Source organism: Phascolarctos cinereus, unplaced genomic scaffold (assembly GCF_003287225.1).
Source record: "Phascolarctos cinereus isolate Bilbo 61053 unplaced genomic scaffold, phaCin_HiC Scaffold_4;HRSCAF=312, whole genome shotgun sequence".
Taxonomy (NCBI): Eukaryota; Metazoa; Chordata; class Mammalia; order Diprotodontia; family Phascolarctidae; genus Phascolarctos; species Phascolarctos cinereus.
The window spans coordinates 570,783,407-570,788,876 of NW_027555847.1; the positions used below are offsets into that span (position 1 = coordinate 570,783,407).

Genomic DNA, 5,470 nt, shown 5'->3' on the forward strand with positions numbered 1-5,470 from the left:
ATTCTGTGCTGGGGCTAAGGTGGGGAGTGTATCATAGGCAACACCATGTGTATTGTCTTAAGTTTTTCAGAAGTTGATTTTATGATGATATATGATTTATAATGATTTAACGTCACACACTGGGTCTCTTGATGATTCATTTCAATTCAATTTGGCATTATTGAGTGCCAGACACTGTGCTAGGCATTGAGAATACAAAGCCAGAGCTGAAACTCATCCCAGGCTCTTTGCTCCTTCACAGGAAGACCTGTACAGCCTGGGATCCAGGCCACCCCCCTGTGATATCTCCAACCCATGGCCTTCTGAAGACATCCAGAAGCCATCCTCACACCAGACCCATCTTGGGTGTGAGGGCTTGTGGAGCCCTTTTCAGGGCTGCTCATCTACCTTTGGTGTCCACCTGCCACCCAACTCTCACCTGTGGCTCCAAGAAGATATAGCATGAGGAGTGGCCACACCCATGTTGACTAGGTCCACTATGTTACATAATCTTAGCTGGACTCTCACTGTAGCAAGGCAATCCTTTTCATATCCCTATTTGTTCTACTCACCATAGTGACTCCTCTAAACATTGTGGTCCCTCTTCATGCTTTCTGTTGTATCCCCTCTCACAATCCTTTCATCTTAGGACATCTTTATTAAAAAATTGGAGTCATACATGAACTGATGCAGAGTGAAGTGAGCAAAACCAGGAGAACATTGTATACAGTAACAGCAATATTGTGCAATGATCAACTACAACAGACTTCTCAACAATACAATGATCCAAGACAATTCTAAAAGACTTGTGACGGAAAATGCTATCCACATCCAGATAAAGAACTATGGAGTCTAAATGCAACCTGAAGCATACTATTTTCACTTTATTTTTCTTTCTTACATTTTTTTCCCTTTTGTTCTGATTCTTCTTTCACAACATGATTGTTTAACATGATTGTACATGTATAACCTACATCAGATTGCTTGCTGTCTTGGGGAGAGGGGAGGGAAGTAACATGTGGAACTCAAAGTCTTACAAAAATGAATGTTTAAAACTATCTTGACATGTAATTGGAAAAAATACAATTGCAAAAATTTTAAAAAAAGAAAAATTAGAGTCAATTCATCCAATATTTCTCCATTTATTGATGTCTTCTGCTTTTTACATTGTCATAGTTATCCAAAGTATCCCTCCCTTTCCTTCTCTCAGAAAGTCATCCCATATAACAAACAGTATTTTTTAAGAGAAGGAAAAAAACAAACATCAAACTCAGGAATATATGGAAAATGTCTGAAAACATGTTGGAGGCGTCCTCTCGTATCTCCTTCACTTGAGTCTTTCTTGGTCTATACAATTTTGTTACACTTAATGTGTGTGCGTGTGTGTGTGTGTATAGTTGTTCTTTCCATTTACATTGTTGTAGTTACTATGTATATTATTTTCTTGTCTCTGCTTCTTTTTTTTTTTTACTTTTTCAATTCATATAGACCTTTCCCAGTTTCTCTGTATTCAAAACACACATCTATTAAAATTCATGGACCACAATTTGTTTCCCCAAATGATGGGCCTCTACTTTGTTTTCAATTCTTAACTATGACAAAAAGTGCTGCTATAAATATTTTGATTTACATGGAAGTCTTTCTTCTAGCTGATGACTTCCTTAGGGTATAAGCCCAGTGATGGAATCTCTGGTTCAAAGGGTATGGGCATTTTAGTGATTTAATCTGTATAATTACACATTGCTTTTTAAAATGGTTGTACCATTTCATAGTTCCACCAATAATGAATTAGTATGCCTATCATACCACACCCTTCCAACCTCAACTAGTGTCATTTTGGGGGTCATTTTGCCAAGTTTCAGACCATGAGATTGTTTCTGATTTTCCCTTGTCTAATATGTTTCATCAATCTCTCTATTTTTTAGCCAATAACAGATGGTTTTGATGACTACTTCATAATATAGTATGGGTTCTGGAATTGCTATTTCCCCTTTCTTCTTTCTCCCTTTTTTTCATATTTTTTTCTTGATATTCTATATATATATCTTTGATTCTTCCAAGTTAATTTTGTTATTATTTTATTAGCTTCTGTATAGTTTCCCCAGGTCATTTGATTGATATAGCATTAAATATATAAATTAATTTTTGTAGTGTTGTCATTTTTATTATATTGGCATGACATAACAATGAGCACTGAACATTGTTCTAGCTATTTAAATTTCTCCTTATTTCTTTAAGGAGTAATTCATAATCGAATCTATACAAGCCTTTTTTTATGCTTTCAGATAATCCCCAGAGTTTATGCATTTTGTAGTCATTTGAAATGAGATTTCCCCTTCCATTATTGCTTCTTGTGTTTTGTTAGTATTACACACAAATGCTATTGATTTTTTATTATTTTGGAGCCTGCAACTTGGCTGAAGCTATTGTTTTGGTTAGAGTATTTATTCCCTAGGATTTTCCAAGTAAACCATCATATCATTTGCAAACAGGGAGTTTTATCTCCTCTTTACTTATCTTTATTCTTTTCTTTTTTTTTTCATGTCTTATTGCTGTTACTAGCATTTCCAGAACTATGTCAAATAACAGTGAGGAAAGTGGGCATCCTTGCTTCACTCTGGTATTTACTGGGAAAGGTTTTAGTGAATCCCCATTGCATATGATATTTATTTTTGGTTTTAGATAAATGCTTTATATGATACTTAAAAAGGCCTCTCTATGCCTATGAGTTGTAGGGTTTTTTAGCATAAAAGTGTTGTACTTTGTCAAAGGCTTTTCACCCCCTGCATCTATTGAGATGATCACATAGTTTTGCATGATTTGGGTTTTAATATGATTAATTATGCTAATTGTTTTCTTAATGGTGAACCATCTTTGCAATCCTCGTATAAATCCTAGTTGAGCAAAATGAAATGATTTCTTGGGTAAATCACTGTAATCTGCTTGATAGGATTTTGTTTAAAACTTTTGAGTCAGAGTTCATAGATATTGACCTATAGTTTTCTTTCCATGTTTTATGTTTCCCTAGCTTAGGTATTAGGATTATATTTTTCTCATAAAAGGATTCTAGAAGTTTTTTCCCTCAAATTGTAATAGTAATTTGTGAAGTATGAGTATTAACTGTTCTCTAAGATTTTTGATAGAAATCTACAGTGAATTCATTAGGATCAGGAGTTTTTTCTTTTTGTAGTTCTTTTAGAGCTAGATCCATTTCCTTTTCTGAGATTTGGTTTTTAAAGATTTCTGTCCGTCTACTGAGAGTTTAAGTATTTTATATTTTTGAAGGTATTCCTTTATTCTTTGTGTTCTCAGGTGTATTCTCAGTTGCACACAACTGTGCACAATATGTTCTGATTATTTTTTAAAAATTTCTTATTTTGCTGTGATTACACCTTGCTCATTTGCTAGTTTATTGAATTTATTTTTTTTAAACGGTAAATTTTTAAATCTTTGATTTCTTTGTTTTTGCTTCCAAAACGAATGCAGATATATTTCTGCCTATCTGTATATCTGTACATGCTGGCGAGAGCGGGGAAGGGGAGTTTGGGTGTCTGAAATCACGAAGGGCCCTGCTGGGGGCTGAGCCACGTTGTGGCTTGGAGTGTGGTAGGAATACCCCTTCCTGATTGGCAGAGAGATCTGGGGTGGGGAAGGAGGGCAGGTGTTTCTCATGCAGTCACTGCCTTCCCAGGAATTTGGGATTTGGGGAAAGGGTTGTGGGGAAGAATGAGGTCCACCCCTACCACACTTAGCAGATGGATTACTGCTACTGTCCTGGTACAGGGAAGGGAAGCAGGAGGAGGGGGTTTGGACTGCCCAGCCCCTCCCAGGTGGTGGGGGCAGCCCCAGTGTTAGCAGCAGTTTGGGGTCATCACTGCGGACTTTGTGGAGGGAAAGATGGGGGTCATTCTGTCCCTCCCCTCTCCTGGAAGGGGAGTGGATGTCGGAAGAGGCCATGGGCACCAAATCTGGAGAGGCAAGCCCAGGGGTGGGGAGTCCTCCCCACTTCCCAATCCTCCAGCGGACTGACCCTGCTGAGTTCTCACTCCTCAGCAATGGTTCCAAGTTCCCAGTGGGTTCCCTGGGCCTGTCTGCCTGTTGAAGGCCATCTTGCCCTGAGGGGCTCACTGAGGGCCTCAGTTAGGCTGGTTTGTCAGCGCCTGTGAGATGAACTTTTGAAGACGCTCCAAGTATTGGCTATAGAGCTCGATGTCATTTGTGCCCAGCACCTTCCACCCAAAGTGACTCCACAGCTTTTGGGCAGCGCTCATAAAGTGCTAGTTCAGGTGAGAAGTCAATCACCTCGTCTTCAGTGCCATGAAATATCATAAAAGAAGATATGATCTTGGAGACCTTCTCAATGTTGGGAAAGGCGTCAAAGCAATAGGTCTGCTTGGTTTCAGGGAAGGCAACCCTCATGCCTGAGATAAGGAGGGAATGCAGCACCACAACAGCACACTGGTAGCGCAAGGCCAGGTCCAAGGTGGGCACTGTTCCGATGCTCTGCCCATACAAGATGATGTTCTCTGGGATGATGCCATACCTGGTCCGAAGGGCCGGCCAAGCAGTGGCGATGTCAGCATAGAGATTCTTCTCGGAGGGTTTCCCGGAGCTCACCCCGTAGCTTGAGTAGTCATAAGAGAAGATGTAGCAATTGGTGCAGGTGCCCAGGTCGATGCAGAAGCTGCTCATCTGGCAGAGGTCCACTGCATTGCCATGGGAGAATGGAACTGTAAACCTGGCTCCTGGCACACAGCGGACATACATACAGGAAATGTGGTTACCCCGACTGTTCTTGGTAAAGACCTCATTCGTGTCCAGATCACGCTGTGTATGCTGGAAGTCAGCTCTCAGGTGCAATTTCCAGAGGCCCCCCCCCCCGCCCCCCAGAACCCCGCCCCAGGGTGGAGCCCCCTGCACTGGAACCCGGCTCAGACTTGGCCACAAGAGAGTAATTAGGCTCTGGAAGCAGGAAGGCCAATTTGGCTGTGACTCGGACTGGACAGGGTGGGCAGCAGAGTTCGCTGATGGATAGAGGACCCCAGATTCAAGGCTGTGATGCCCAAAGCTCTGGGGATACAATGTCCTCAAAGCATAATTTGCTTTTTATTTTTTGTTTTCCAAAACACAAGTGGGAAAGACTGTGCTGTGCTTCCACTCAGCCTCCACCCTGTACAAAGTACAGGAAACCATTGTGGTCCCAGCCCAGCCATAAGGGGCACCCCGGCCGGTCTTCTCCAAGCTAATGCGCACCCCCCCTCTACCCCGCCACTACTCCCCAAGAAGTCTTGATTTTATTTTCTGTTCTCTTCTTTGTAATCACATTAGCTAAGAGTTTGCCAATTTTAGTTTTAGTTATCATTTGTATGTTGTTTCCAATTTATGTATTTCCCCTCAAATTTTTAGTATCTACTCTGTTGTATTTTTGGATATATTGATTTTATAAATTTTAAGAATGCATGCTCAATGTTTTCCTTTTTTGTTTTATTAA

At 40.6% G+C, this 5,470-nt stretch overlaps 1 pseudogene; it reads right to left on the reverse strand.

Moving 5' to 3' along the window:
• Nucleotides 1-752: 752 nt before the first annotated feature.
• Nucleotides 753-5,011, reverse strand: LOC110199101 (alpha/beta hydrolase domain-containing protein 17A pseudogene; annotated as a pseudogene).
• Between the last annotated feature and the right edge of the window lie 459 nt (nt 5,012-5,470).